This window comes from Callithrix jacchus, chromosome 5 (assembly GCF_049354715.1).
Source record: "Callithrix jacchus isolate 240 chromosome 5, calJac240_pri, whole genome shotgun sequence".
Classification (NCBI taxonomy): Eukaryota; Metazoa; Chordata; class Mammalia; order Primates; family Cebidae; genus Callithrix; species Callithrix jacchus.
This window is the reverse complement of record NC_133506.1, coordinates 120953743-120970136: the sequence shown is the minus strand read 5'-3', so window position 1 is coordinate 120970136 and position 16394 is coordinate 120953743. Positions and strand designations below refer to the sequence as shown.

At 43.8% G+C, this 16394-nt stretch overlaps 1 pseudogene; it reads right to left on the bottom strand.

Moving 5' to 3' along the window:
- Positions 1-5117: 5117 nt before the first annotated feature.
- On the bottom strand, positions 5118-6391 carry LOC144582691 (putative protein FAM10A4; annotated as a pseudogene).
- Positions 6392-16394: the final 10003 nt, after the last annotated feature.

Genomic DNA, 16394 nt, shown 5'->3' with positions numbered 1-16394 from the left:
TTCTTACCCTTCAACCATTACCAGCCTAAAATCCTTATGTTCTAGGCCCTTTCTAAATTTTCCTTGTTCCAAAACACAGAATCAGCCACCCACCAAGAAGTCTCGTTTCCTTTTGACGGGGGCATGAGAGTGGGTGTTGGTGGAAGAAATGCTATTGATGAATCAGACATGGTGGCTCATGCCTGTAATTCCAGCACTTTGGGAGGCCGAGGCAGGCGGATCACCTGAGGTCAGGAGTTTGTGACCAACCTGGCCAATATGGTGAGACCCCCATCTATACTAAAAATACAAAAATTAGGCACAGTGGTGTGTGCCAGTAGTCCCAGCTACTCCAGGGCTGAGGCAGGAGAATCACTTGAACTCTGGAGGTGGAGGTTACAGTGAGCCAAGGTTGTGCCTGCCACTGCACTCTAGCCTGGGCAACAGAGAGAGATTCCATTTCAAAAAAAAAAAAGACAGAAAAGAAATGCTGTTAATGAACTGTATTTTAGGGTCAAAGCCAGGAAATTATATTTATCTTAAAGGTTATGATTTCACAATAATGTTTCCAATTCAACTCTACGTTGTAACTTTTTCAGTATAAAATATTTTCAGGACAGGTCCGGTGGCTCATGCCTGTAATCCCAACACTAAGAGGCAAGACAGGAGAATTGCTTGAGGCCCAGAGTTCAAGACTAGCCTGGACAACATGGTGTAGCCCCATCTTTATAAAAGAAAAAAGCAGCAGCATTGATTTTATCTGCAATATTCCTGCATAGAGATTGAATCATCGCCCTCATTGTACTTGCATTTCCTTTACTAGGCCTCATTTGCCTTGCCAACTGCCATTATTCTGTCCCTTTGCTGATGATGGCTGTTGGCTTGGTCTCCTTGTTGTGGTTGACCAGACTATCCTCCTGTTTTTTGTGTTTTTTTTTTTTTTAGATGGAGTTTCTGCTCTTTTTGCCCAGGCTGGAGTGCAATGGTGCGATATCTTAGCTCAGCACAACCTCCGCCTCCCGAGTTCAAGCGATTCTCCTGCCTCAGCCTCCCGAGTAGCCGGGATTACAGGCACATGCCACCACACCCAACTAATTTTGTAATTTTAGTAGAGATGGGGTTTCTTCATGTTGGTCAGGCTGGTCTTGAACTTCCAACTTCAGGTGATCCGCCCACTTCAGCCTTCCAAAGTGCTGGGATTACAAGCAGGAGCCACCCCGCCTGGCCTATCCTCCTGTTATAAACAGCAGGAAACACAATCTCAAAACACACACATACCACACATCAGAAGCCCACGTGAATTTCACATGCATCATTTGAGGCAGCCTCCTGAGAGCCAGTCATCCTTCCAAGACAGTGACTGCTTTGGTAGTAAAATCATAATTGAGAGTTTCAGGGAACTTGGTTGGTTGTGTTTTACTGAGTTGACCTTTGGAAGTTTAAGGTCTTTATTGCTCTGACAGAGTATTTTAACTTTTTGTTGTTCTTGTTGAGGCAGAGTCTTGCTATGCTACTCAGGCTGCTCTCAAACTCCTGAGCTCAAACGATCATCCTTCCACAGCCTCCTGAGCATCTAGGATTATATAAGTGCATATCCCCATACCTGGCTCTTTATCCTGCTTTTTGTGATTAGAAAAGTATCACACAAAGGAATTACAAAGAAGACCATTTCTTTCAGATATGTTGAAAACTACTGAAAAGTATAAAGATGAAAATAAAAATCACTCCAATCTCATCATTGAGAAATAACTGAGGGCCAAGTCTCAGTGGCTCACTCTGGGAGGCTGAGGCAGGAGAATCACTTGAGTTCAGGAACTCAAGACCTGCCTGGGCAATACAGGGAGACTCCATAGCTACAAAAAACTAAAATAAAAAAATACAAAAGAAACAGAAATAACTGAAGTTAACATTTGGGAAAAACAAGTACTGAGAATATGAGAAACCTTTTTTAAATCCTAGATCCATCAATGCCTCTTGAAGAGAGTATCGAAAATCGACATGAACCCGAAAGAGCTACTGAACTTCAGACAACTATTTCATCAGATACATCAGAGATTTCTCTAAAGGTTAAAAAAATGTGAGAAATATTAAGAGTCAATGGCTGGGTGTGGTGGCTTGCACCTACAATCCCAGCTACTCGGGAGGCTGAGGTACAAGGACCCCTTGAGCCCAGAAGTTGGACGTTACAATAGCGCTACTGCACTCCAGCCTGGGCAACAGGATAAAGAGACTCTGTTTAAAAAAAAAAAAAAAAAAAAAAAAAGGTTAGTTGTCCTATTCTGCTTTGTGATTTGTGTTTTGTTTGTTCATTTGTTTTTTGAGACGGAGTCTCTCTCTGTCGCCAGGCTGGAGTTCAGTGGCAATCTCCCACTCACTACAACCGCCGACTCCCTGGTTCAAGCAATTCTTCTGCCTCAGCCTCCTGAGTAGCTGAGGGATTACAGGCACATACCACCATGCTCAGCTAATTTTTGTATTTTTAGCAGAGACGGGGTCTCACCATGTTGGTCAGAATGGTCTTGATCTCCCGACCTCATGATCCGCCTGCCTCGGCCTCCCAAAGTGCTGGGATTACGGGCATGAGCCAATGCACCCGGCCGGTTTTCCATATTAATCCACAATTTACAGAGTTTTAATGAAAAGTCATCAGTGTTGGTAGAATTCTGATTTCAACGTATTTACGAGAAAATGTCACCTAAGTTAAAACACCCTTGTAATCAAAATGGCAGGGTAAAAACTGTGGGCTCCAAAGCTCATGCTTTCCCTAATTTGTTTTTTCTTTTTTCTGGGGGTAACTATGTCTTGTTTTATTTTTAACTAAGATTTCTTTTTTTCTTAAGCCAGTGAAATTTAGCAGCGGGGGGTTGTATATCAACTTTAGCGACACTAATGTTAATAAGTTCTGATAACCCACTACCATCGGACCAGCCTAATGTTTCTTAATGAGAAACATTTGTTTCTGGGTGGTTAAACTTAGCCAACCACCCCATAAAAATCAGAAGACCCCTCTGCTGCCTAACTAAACTATCAAAAAACCTTTTTTTCTTCAAGCTCAAATGCAAGTTTATATGGTGTTTTTAAAGGATTTAAAAAGCATGCTCCATCAGCATAATGGCCTTTTCTCATTTACATAACAGATGCATTTCTGTCTGCTTGTATATGCCAAAGGATTAGAACCTGAATCAACTCATTTATGATTTCAGAAATGTGCTATTTTAGAAATGTGCTCCACAGAATTGACTTCACTGCTCCTACCACGGATTCTTCAAATAAGCAAAGTACGGAAGGTCTTATCCCTTGAAAATGTTTTTAAACACTAGCACTTTAAATTGAAACATCGGTAGAAACATAGCAATGTCAGGTACAAGGCCTATACTTAGCAATGTCAGGTACAAGGCCTATTCAATTCTTGTTTAAAATAAGAATTGAATGCACAACAGAAAAGTTATCATTTTCTTTATCATTGGAGGGAAGGGAAAGAAAGCAAGCAGAGGTGGAGGTATGGTAACGCTATTTAAGGAAGAGCTGGATACAAAGACAGTGAGTCTTTCATCATCTCAACAACGCCACAATGAGTAACTGTCGGTTATCTCATTTATAATTTACACTGGACAAAAAAAATTGGTTCCCTTCTGAGCATATCAATTTAATTCAAACCTTATTATCTTCAAAATACAAAGATGAATACTACAAGATAAACTCTAACTGCAATAGGTATTTTCTTTCTTTTATTTCCTTTTTTCCCCTTTTTTTAATTTTTAAAAAATTATTTTTTCTACACAAAAATCACAGGATTTTCTTTTCTCAATTGTGGCATATACCTTTGCAAATATGCAATAGGTATTTTCTAAGTAGAAGACCAGACACCAAAGGGAATCCTTCTTTCCAGTGTCTTTTGATATGATGAGATTTTGCCAGAGTGGAACTTAAATAAGCATTCTCAAGGCCAAGTAAGAAACTAGTTGTTGTGGGTATTAACCTACAATTACCGTATGTATTACATGTTAAATTAAACTCAGCATTAAATATGCTTGTATAATTATGCTGTTAATGATGAGAGCAGTGATGACATTGGTGGGAAAAGCCTGTCTTTAGCCCAAGAAAAGTCAGGGAGAAAAATGTAACAAGCAGAGTTGGGCATTTTTTGACTAGGAAAGAGAATTTGAAGCATAGAAATATAAAAAAGAAAAGTACTCCCTTATTTCCCCTACGTGGACATAATATGATACATTTATTAGATATACTCGACAAGAACAGAAGTAAGTACTCAAACTCTACTGCAGCATTACAAAAAAATCATCCCTTCACCACAATGTAAGATTTAAGGGCAACCTGCCCAAGGGTGCATGTTATATAAAACACTGCAAGATTGCTGCCGCCCTGCCAAGCACTTCCAGTCCCTACCCAGGCCCTACTGAAATTCTGGTGGTTCCGATTAGTTTTATTGCAATAAACCTTTAAAGAAAAAGATAAAGCATTTAAAAAGACAAGTCAAAATGCTTCAGGAACCACATATCCAACACAGACTTTATCCTCAAGATGAGTTATGTTTGCCTCATACTAATAAACTTTTATTTCACTTAAAATAGAGCAAAAATCTTCTACACATTAAGTATCTTCCCTGCCCAATAATTCAAAGAAGAAAAATCCAAAATGATTAGTAAAGAAAAATACGGCCAGGCGCGGTGGCTCACGCCTATAATCCCAGCACTTTGGGAGGCTGAGGTAGGTGGATCACAAGGTCAAGAGATCGAGACTATCCTGGTCAACATGGTGAAATCCCCATCTCCACTAAAAATACAAAGAAAAAATTAGCTGGGCATGGTGGTGCATGCCTGTAGTCCCAGCTACTCAGGAGGCTGAGGCAGGAGAATTGCTTGAACCCAGGAGGCAGAGGTTGTGGTGAGCCAAGATTGCGCCATTGCACTCCAGCCTGGGTAACAAGAGTGAAACTCCATCTCAAAAAAAAGAGAAAAATATAAGAATTAACAACGCTTTAAATTTGTTTCAAATATTTTTAAGGTTAAAAAGTGTTTAAAGTTTGTAATTCCTAGCAGGAAAACATTATCTGAATGAATACCCTCACGGCAAGCCACTGTAAAATGCTTCAGCTGCATTTGGGGAGAGGAGTAGGGATTATCTTCACCCAGCTCTCTTGATGAGGAGGTCAGAGGTACACTTGTTTGTATTATTGCAACATCCATAAGGTGATCTAGGTTGCTTTTCCTTCAGCAAAGTCTTTATTTATCAGAAGGCCATTACGCTTGACCTCCAAATTTGGCTGACAATTTGCTGATAAGATTCATAACCTTTGGGTTGCTCTGATATTTTGACATATTTGCTGGGTTCTGAACCATATCCTGGAAGGCCACCATAACCTCTGGATCACTAAGCATTTCATTGAGTCCAGGCATTTTGGCCATTCCAGGCATTCCCCCAGGAAAGCCACCTGGAAAAGAGCCATACTGAGCTCCTTCCTGGCTGTCATCTGGCTTCTTCCCTGCTCTGCGCTCTCTCATGCTCTTTCTATTCTTTCTTTGATCTCTCACTCTTCACGTTTTCGCTCATACTTTCTCCAATGTTCTGCAATTTTCTGTGCCCTAAGTTGAACTTTTTTCAGCATTGCACTCGCATCTTCATCATAATCCAATTTACAGGCAAGGGGCAAGATCATGGGCTGCTTCCTCGCAGAGGCCTAGAAGTCTATGCTTTCCCTCGCCACTTGTAAGACTGAGCTGAATCAGGACTTATGTCAATGGTTCTGTCACAGTGGCGGATGGCAGCATTTGGCTTCTGTAACTTGACGAAGACACTGGCCCTCTTGGCATACAAAATGGCCAAGCGAGGATTCAGCTTGATGGCATCTGTGAACATAAGTCAGTGGCTTTCTGCAATTCACCATCAATTTAGGGCTTCAATAGCAGACACTTTCTGATCAATTGCCTGATCCATCATCTCCTCTGTTATCTCTGCATTCTCATCTCCCATTGCTTGAGGGGCGTCAGTGTCTGGTTCAATCACACCTTCATTATCAGTTTCTAGATCACTTTCCTCACTTGATGGTTCGTCTGCCTTTAAGTCTTCCTCTACCTTCTTACTATCAGGTTTTTCTTCCTTGGTATTTTCTTCCGATTTAGCTTTCTGAGTAGCAGATGGTATTTTACCCCCCATACTCTCTACCCACTCCCTCAGGAAGCCCATTTCCTAGGTGTGCAGAATGCTTGGATCCTGCTTACACATCTTCACAAAAGCCCAAAGCTCGTTCACTCTGCGGGGGTCCATGGTCGGGAGGTGGTGGGAGGAGCTGAGGGTCTGCAGCCCGCTTCTAGGCCCAGGCGCTGGCTAGGTGTGACCTCGCAGAGGGAGGCAAAAAACCTTTTTTTTTTTTTTAAGAGAAATGAGTAAGTAAAGACTGAGCTATAATCACAATGTCCAGAGCTGTACTCAGTCCCCAAGCACCAGAACAGAGACACCGGCTCCTGAGATCCTCCAGGGCCCCTGCTGCCAGCACTTTACCCCAGAAGAATGGGGTTGGTTCTCCTGGCAAGTAACAAATGGCTTGCCATGAGAACACAGGGTTTTATTGTTGTTGTTGTTGTTTTCTGTTTGTTTTTTTTTAAGACAGTCTCACTCTGTCACCCAGGCTAGAGTGTAGTGGCACAATCTTGACTCACTGCAACCTCTATCTCCCAGGTTCCAGCAATTCGCCTGCCTTAGCCTCCTGAGTAACTGAAATTACAGATGCATGCCACCAAGCCCAGCTAATTTTTTGTATTTTTAGTAGAAACGGGGTTTCACCATGTTGGCCAGGCTGGTCTTGAACTCCTGACCTCAGGTGATCCACCTGCCTCAGCCTCCCGAAGTGCTGGGATTACAGGCTTGAGCCACCGCCAGAGAACGCAGGTTTTAATCAATAGGAGTTTTACTCGGCACAAGTAAGGAGGACATGGGGCATGTTCTCCAAAGCAGTGTCTCCCCAAGGAAAGTGACAGGAGGGTTTTCCAGGGTGATGGAAACGGGAGAGGGTGCGTCATCGATGGTGGAGGAGGGGTCCCAATTGTCCAAACGCAGTGAGGCCTCGTGCCATCCCATAGGTCACACGTGATGGTCATGAAGCCAGTGCACCTGCTGGGGTGCAGACTCTAGCACAGTCCTGAGGAACGTTCACTCTGGTTCATCTATGAGTTGGGGTCTGTCAGGGGCTGGTTCCAAACAACAAAGGGCCCACATTCCACATAGGGTTTAGGGGAAAACAGGCTGCAGGGCAGGAGGCTGGAAAACAGGCTGATTGCTCAAGTTGACTAAACCCCTATAATCCCTGGAGACCCTCCCTGTCTGCTTACAGCACCTCCCCATCCCCTGACACTGCCACAGCAATGAAGGGCCCAGCAAGTCACCCCCAGATCCTTGTTCCCGTCCCAGCAGAGCATCCTTCACCCCTCCCTTTCCCTCCCTCCCCCATCCAATCATCAAGTACGTCCAAACGCATTCCTCCCCAAGACCTGAGTCTCCATCTCCTCTCACCAGGATCACAGTATCAACCTCCCAACAGACACCCCCTCCTCTACTCCCTTCTGTTCCTCCCACTACAGTCTCTCAACACAGCAGCCATGCTGATTACATTAAAATGAATGTCAGACACTCGCTCTGTGCTTAAAACCCTTTATGGGTGGGATCTCACTCAGAGTAAGAGTTGTAACCTTACAGGGACCCACAAGACCCCTTTCTCTCTAACTGCATCTCCTCCCACTTCCCTGCAGCCCTCATTCAGGGTGATCTGCCCACTCACCCACCCAAAATGTGCTGAGATTACAGGCACGAGCCACTGCACCTGGCACTTTTTTTTTATTCTCACCCTTTTTTGGGGGTCTCATTTTGTCGTTCAGGCTGGAGTGCAGTGATGTAATCACTGCTCACTGCAGTCTGGGCTCAAGTGATCCTCCCATCTCAGCCTCCAGAGTACCTGGGACTATAGGTGCATGCCACCACACCCAGCTAATTTTAAAATTAGCTGGACATAGTAATGTGAGCCTATAGTTTCAGCTACTCCAGGGGCTATGGCAGGAAGATAGATTGAGCACAGATAAAACCCATCTCCGCCAAAAAATACAAAAATTAGCTGAGCATGATGGTTCACACCTGTGATCCCAGCTACTCTGGGGGCTGATATGGGAGGATCGCTTGAGCCCAGGAGGCAGAGACTGCAGTGAGCCAAGATCATGCCACTGCACTCCAGCCTGGGTGACAGAGTGAGACCCTCTCAAAAAAAAAAAGGCCCGGCATGGTGGCACACACCTGTAATCCCAGCACTTTGGGAGCCCGAGGCAGGCGGATCACTTGAGGTCAGGAGGTCGACACCAGCCTGGCCAACATGGTGAATTCCTATCTCCCGTCAAGTTTCATGTCAGTTTGATTTTTGTCTCCTTTTAGCTGTCACATAAAAGGTGCCACATAAAAAATGCAAAAATTAGCCAGACGTGGTGGTAGATACCCTGTAATCCCAGCTACTCAGGAGACTGAGAATCGCTTGAACCTGGGAGGCAAAGGTTGCAGTGAATCAAGATCACACCACTGCACTCCAGACTAGGTGACAGAGTAAGACTCTGTCTCAGGAAAAAAAGGAAAAGGAATATCTGGTTCGGCTAGAATGATGGAGTTAAATACACAAAATATCAAGCATCAATTTAATTGGAGAAGAATTGAAACTCATCAAAAACAGAGATGATAAATAATTTCCAAAAGGCCACAGCTTGTCCTTTGATTCCCTGCTTGCATTTTGGGGAATGCAATACTCCACATCCCATGGGCAAGGTCATCAGAAGCCACGAGGGAACAGGACAACCAGAAGCCTCCTTTCAGGCTGGCTGCATGAGGGGCTCTTTCACCTTTTTCTTTCTTCTGCAGAGGCCTTGGCAGCCACAGGCTCACAGCACCCTCTGCTGTTAAATTGCAAAGAATGGTGCCTGGGTTTTGAGACACATCGCTAAAGGATTCTGGTCTGGGGCAGGAAGCAAATTACATGAGCAGAAGTTATTCAAAATTGTTTTAATAAATAATTACCTCTAAATAAGTAAGTAAATAAAGAGCCCGGATGGTGGCACACAGTGACAGTCCTGGCTACTCAAAGGGCTGAGGTGGGAGGATCACTTGAGCCCAGGAGTTTGAGGCCAGCCTGGGCAACATAGCAGACCCCGTCTCTAAAAAAAAATATGGGGCTGGGTGTAGTGGCTCATGCCTGTAATCCCAGCACCTTGAGAGGCTGAGGTAGGAGGACTGCTCAAGGCCAGGAGTTTGAGACCAACCTCGGCAACAAAGAGAGACCTCGTCTCCACAAAAAAAAATTTTGAAATTAGCTGGACATAGCGATGTGAGCCTACAGTTTCAGCTACTCTGGGGGCTGAGGCAGGAGGATAGATTGAGCCCAGGAGTTCAAGGTTACGGTGAGCTATGATTGTGTCACTGCACTCCAGCCTGGGTGACAGACAAGACCTCATATTAAAAAAAAAAAATTGAACAGCTTGGGATTGCAGCTCTCAGTCAAAGCACAGAGAACTAGAGGATGCCACACTTTCAGACAAATTCTGGTCACTCATGGAGCAGAAGATCCCTAGTGGAGGAACCACACGAGTCGCCAGCGCGACTCTTGTGGCTGGCGCGGCAGCTCTCGGAGCAAAGTAAACAGGGCTGGCTCCCCTTCTGACCGAGGCTTGGAGGACCCACACAGGCCGCCAGCGCAACTCTTGTGGCTGGCGCGGCAGCTCTCGGAGCAGAGTAAACAGGGCCAGCTCCCCTTCTGACTGAGGTTTGGAGGACCCACACGGGTCCCCAGCATGACTCCTGAGACTGGTGCAGCGGCTGTGACAGCACCTCAGCGCGGCAGCTCTCGGTGCAGAGTAAACGAGACTGGTTCCCCTTCTGACCGAGGTTTGGAGCCCGGGGAAGGCAGAGTCGCCCATTATGGACACAAGAAGGAAGCCAGACAGGAGAATCCCGGGCAGAAAAGCACCATCAGTCTTAACGCCGCTGCTCTGGCCCTGGGAACTAACAACTTGGACGTCCAATCAAGAGACCTAATCTGAAAGTTGGTAATTTCAAAGACGACAGGAGGATAAATTTACAATGATGGGAAGAAACCAGCGTAAAAAGGCTGAGAATACTCAAAATCAGAACACCTCTCCCTCTAAAGAGGATCACAGTTCCACATCAACAATGGAACAAGGCTTGACGGAGAACGAGTGCATCCCAATGACAGAATCACTCTTCAAGGAATGTATAATAAGAAACTTCTGTGAGTTAAAAGAACATGTTGTAGCCCAACGTAAAGAAACTAGGAACTTTGAAAAAAGGTTTGACGAAATCCTATTGAGAATAGACAACTTAGAGAGGAATATAAGTGAATTAATGGAACTGAAGAATACAATACAGGAACTCCGAGAAGTATGCACAGATTTAAACACTCGAATTGTTCAAGCAGAAGAAAGGATAACAGAGGTCAAAGTCCAACTTAATGAAAGAAAACAAGACAAGATTAGAGATAAAAGGATAAAAAGGAATGAGCAAAGTCTCCAAGAAATGGGGGACTATGTGAAAAGACCAAATTTATGTTTGATAGGTGTACCTGAATGTGACAGAGAGAATGAATCCAAGCTGGAAAATACCCTTCAGGATATTATTCAGGAAAATTTTCCTGAACTAGCAAAGCAGGTCAATATTCAACCCCAAGTAATACAGAGAACACCACAAAGATATTCCTCAAGAAGAGCAACCCCAAGGCACATAATCGTTAGATTCACCAGGGTTGAAACGAAGGAGAAAATATGAAGGGCAGCCAGAGAGAAAGGTCAGGTTACCCACAAAGGCAAGCCTATCAGACTTACAGCAGATCTCTCAGCAGAAACTCTGCAAGCCAGAAGAGAGTGGGGGCCAATATTCAACATCCTCAAAGAACAGAACCTTCAGCCCAGAATTTCATATCTAGCCAAACTAAGCTTCACAACTGAAGGAAAAATAAAATCTTTTATGAACAAGCAAGTACTCAAGAGATTTTATTACCACCAGGCCTGCTTTACAAGAGCTTCTGAAAGAGACATTACACACAGAAAGAAACAACCAGTATTAGCCTTACTAAAAATATACCAAAAAGTAAAGAGCACTAACATAAAGAAGAATATTCATCAATGAATGGATCAAACAGCCAGTTAACATCAAATGGCAGTAACCCTAAATTTAAATCGACTAAATCCCCCAATCAAAAGGCACAGCCAAAACCCAACAGCATGTTACATCCAGACCTGTTTCACATGCAAGGATACACAAAGACTCAAAACAAAGGGATGGAGAAAGATTTACCAACCAAATGGAGAGCAAAAATAAGTAAATAAAAAGCAGGAATTGCAATTCTCGTAGCGGATAAAATAGATTATAAAGCAACAAAGATATAGTGGTAAAAGGATCAATGCAACAATAAGAGCTAACGATCCTAACACCCAGATAGGAGACTTAGATTCAATGAGACAGAAAATTAATAAGGATATCGAGGACTCGAACTCAGATCCGGAACAAGTAAACTTAATAAATATTTATAGAGCTCTCCACTTCAAATACATAAAATATACATTCTTGTCAATACCACATCACACCTACTCATAGGTTTAAATGAAACATTGATTGGCCATTATTAATACCCATTTTTTTTTTTCAGAATAAAGCAATATTTCCATTCACCCTCCCTCTCTCTCTTCCTCTTTCTCTCCTTTACTCATTTGTTTTTTCTTTCCTTCTCTCAGAAAAAGAAATCAACTTGTAAACCTCTAGATCCAGGTCAGCAATGTCTCTCTCATTGCTTGAATTCCTTCCTTCCCTTCCCTCCCTCCCTCCCTCCCCCCCACACCCCCCTTCCTTCCTTCATCCCTTCCTTCCTCCCTCCCTTCCTCCCTCCCTCCCTTCCTCCTTCCCTCCCTTCCTGCCTTCCTCCCTTCCTCCTTCCCTCCCTAAAAAAAAAAAAAAAAATTAATGTTCTTAATTGGTTAATTTTTTAAAAATTGTTTTCATGCAGAACTTCAGGATGGGTTAACTTTGCTGATGACAGATAGCTATAATAAAGCAAAGAAAAATCATGCAGCTAAACTTTTTCACCAAGGCAGACTTTCAGCCTTTTTCAAGTGGAGTGGAAATCCCCAATTCACCCATGCAGAGGTTCCAAATACAGGAAAAACACACTTTCTAGCAGTGTTAGTGAAACTCATGCAATACCGTCTCCATCGAAATCAGCCCTGAGTAACAAAAACGAGACAAACAGGCTTAGAATTAAATGTAGGGGATTAGGGGCATAGCTTTCAGACCCCATAAAGAACACACTTCTAGCTTTTCGGTTCCAGCATTTTAATATGCCTACCTGCCCTAACAGAGGTAAAACTAGAGGAACTGACAACATTACAGTGGAAGGTTTTCACTTCTATTTATAACTTGCTTATTTGGGTATTTTTCCTTACCAAAAGCACAAAACAGCCTCAATCTCCTTAAATGCCCCAAGTCCTAAAATGACTTATTTAACCCTGAGAGATCCAGTTTATAAACAGCTATCAGCCATGTATCATTTATGTGCTTTTTTTTTTTAAAAGTCAATTAATTTTTATTCAAGGAATTCCACGTGTTGTAATTTCTTCCACAGTCCATCAAGGTCACTTTAGATCCTCTAAAGAGCTGGAGTTAAGACCGGACGTGATGGTTCACGCCTGTAATCTCAGCCCTTTGGGAGGCTGAGGGGGGCGGATCATGAGACCAGGAGTTCGAGACCTGCGGGGTCAACATGGTGAAACCCCATCTCTACTAAAAACAGAAAAATTAACCGGGCATGGCGGCACGCACCTATAATCCCAGCTACTCAGGAGGCTGAGGCAGGCGAATCCCTTGAACCCGGGAGATGGAGGTTGCGGTGAGCTGAGATCGCACCATTGTACTTCAGCCTGGGCAACAAGAGCGAAACTCCATCTCTAAATTTATTTATTTATTTATTTGTTTATTTTATTCAGAAGTCTTACTGAGGACTATAGATTGAGGCCTCCAGCCTAGGAGCAGGCTCTGGCAGTGTATCAGACCACTTCTTATGTATAGGGGTAGAGGTTCCATATGTGCAAAATCCCATCAGACTTGCTGAGACTACATGAAAGCAGAATCACAGCAAGATTTGGGTGTCAAAGTACCTCTGGTCCTAGATCACAGAGGCATCATCACTAACCCTGTCGGATGTCAACTTTTGTGTAGGAAAAGGCAGGGATTAGGGTCATTCTTTTTCGTGAGACTGTGCTGGGATTACAGGCATGGGTCACCACACCTGGCCTAATATACTGTTATTAAACACCTACAGTCATTGTGTACTAATACAGTTCTCTTAAATGTATTTTTCCTATCTTGGCCAACCAAGGTGGCTCATGCCTGTAATCCCAGAACTTGGGGAGGCCAAGGCAGGAAGATCACTTGAACTCAGAGTTCAAGACCAGCTAGGCAACATGGCAAGACCCTGTCTCCACAAAAAATAGGAAAAGAGTAGCCAGGTGTGGTGGTGTACGCCTGTAGTCCCAGTTACTCAGGAGGCTGAAGTGGGAGGACTGCTTGAGCTCAGGAAAGATGAGGCTGCAGTGAGCCAAGATTGTTCCACTTCAGCTCAGGAAACAGAGTAAGACCACAAGCAGACAAAAAACAACAACAAAAGAAACCTTGTTCCTCCTGACTGAAAATGTGTATCCTTTGACCAGCAACTCCTCAATCCCTCTCCCTCCTCCAATCTCTTGGCTTTGAGGTTAGTGTTTTAAAATGAACAGGGATAAATACTAACAGGCCTCTGCCACAGGTCACTTCTGCAGGGAGTTTATGGCTCAGCAAAAGAGAGAGAAAGCTGTCCCTGTGAAAGCCTCTTCTGCTCCAGATACAATCCCAGGTGAGTTAACTAAGTCCTGCTTGTTCCTTAGTTTGGAGCCTGGCACTCTGCCTGCAGTATTCTGCACAGAAGCTACAGACCTTTCCAGAGAAAGAAGGAAACTCTGCCATCACTCGTTCCCAAACATCCCTGCTTACCCTCTGTTGAGAACACTTTAGTCATAGTTTGGATCAAGTTCTGGAAAGGAATGGGAGACACAGATGCTTTCTGAGAAAGATTTTTTTCATTAGAGCAAACACTGTTTTCCTGCTGGTACCAGGTGGGGCCCTGGAGTTTATTTAAGTTCCCATTCAGGGAAAGACCTGGCATTCTAGCATAGCTTGGCCGACTCACTGGTTTCCACTCAGGACTCCAAGGCAGGGTGGAGCATGGGACATGGGCACAATGCCTTCCTGAATTCAGTCTGTCTACTGCTCTGGGTCTCTTCCACCTGACACCTTTCATCTTTCATACTAACCTCTGTTCCAGTACCTACATGCATCACCTTAGTGGAACCCACAGCAGCTATGTCTTCAACAATTTATGGGTATGCATGTAAAAAAATTTCCTTAGAAGCCAAGAAGTCCCCCTTCCTATTTCTATGCCATAAAATAGGTTATAGCAATATTCCGAATATATAACCTGTGTGTGTACCTAACTCTATTACTCCAGTCAATGAACTCATTTTAGCTCCTGGTGAACCTCATACAAGAAAATCCACTCCTTCCCCTGAACCCAAGTTGTTCTTCTCCCCATCTCCCTGGGGCACTGAATTAGGGCCTCAGTGACAGGCAAGAATGATACCCCCTGTTCAAAAACTGCTTTATTTTCCCTTTCTTTATACAACCGATTACTGTTTTCACATAATTGGCTCAAGTGTTTATGCCTTTTCTTATAAGATTAGTTATTTCACAAGGCTCCTTCTTTCTTAGGACACCCAGCTCACATCCTCATTTTCAGGTCAAGAAACTGGAGCTCAGAGAGTCTCAGCAGGGAGACCAAACATCCAGGCTACCCTAACACAGTCTGAGTTTATGACTGGTGTTCTTGCAGGAGGTTTGCCTGACTTTGGATAATAAAATTATATGGTCACTCTAGGTCTAAGTGACTAGAACCCAACTGAGTGGTGGCAAGCAAGCGTGGCCTCCTCCTTTTTGTTGTACCCTGCTGTGTTCTGAATGTTTGTGTACCCCTAAAAATTCATGTTGAAATCCTAACTCCCTAAGTGATACTAGGAGGTGGGCCCTTTGGGAGGTGATTAGGTCACGAGGGCAGAGTCTTCATGAATGAGATTAGTGCATTATAAAAGAGGCCGAAGGAAGACTCCTTACCCTTTTCACCACATGAGGAAAAGATGGCTGTCCATGAACCAGTATTTGAACCCTCACACCAGACACCAAATTTGCTAGCTCCTTGATCTTGGACTTCCCAGCCTCCAGAACTGTGAGAAATACATTGTTGTTTATAAGCTACCTAGGTTTTGTTATTTTCTTATAGCAGTCAGATCAGAGTAAGGCATACCCTAATGAAACAAAGACAGAGATTTCACACTGAGAGAGAGACAAATTCACCTGAGTCTCTGTTCAAGGGAATCCCGCCTTGAGTCCTTCTACAAAAGTAAGGAAGCATCTGTGAAGCAAGTATTTCCCCTTCTCCCACTAATGGGCCCATTTTGTATAGTATGAATCTTATACTATGGTTTTATCTAAAACATAGCACTCTGAGAAAAGCAAGATGCAGAAGAATATACAGTGTGCTACCATTTATGTTTCAAAAGAGGGAAGATTTATATACATCTATTTTTTTTAATACTACCAGAAGGATATATAAGAAATTGATAAAAGGCTGCTGGCTCACACCTGTAATCCCAGCACTTTGGGAAGCCGAGGTAGACAAACTGCTAGAGCCCAGGAGTTCAAGACCAGTGTGGGCAGCATGGCAAAGCACTGTCTCCACAAAAAGTTAGCCTGGTGTGGTGGTACACACCTCTAGTCCCAGCTACTCAGAGGGCTAAGGGGGGAGGATCACCTGTGCCTGGGAGGTTGAGGCTGTAGTGAGCCATGATCGTGCCACTGTACTAGAGCCTGGGCAACAGATTGAGACTATGTCTCAAAAAAATAAAAAAATAAGTGATTGGTTCTAGAGACAGAAATTGGGTAAACTAAGTGGCAGGGTTGAAGGACATACTTTTTTTTAAAAAACATACTTTTTTTTTTTTTTGAGACAGAGTCTTACTCTGTCACCCAGACTGGAGTCCAGTGGCATGATCTTAGCTCACTGTAAACTTTGCCTACTGGGTTCAAGCAATTCTCCTGCCTCAGCCTTCCCAGTAGCTGGGATTACAGGCATCCACCACCATGCCTGGCTAACTTTTTTGTGTTTTTAGTAGAGACGGGGTTTCGCCATGTTGGCCAGGATGGTCTTGATCTCTTGACCTTGTGATCCACCCGCCTCAGCCTCCCAAAGTGCTGGGATTACAGGCTTGAGCCACTGCACCCAG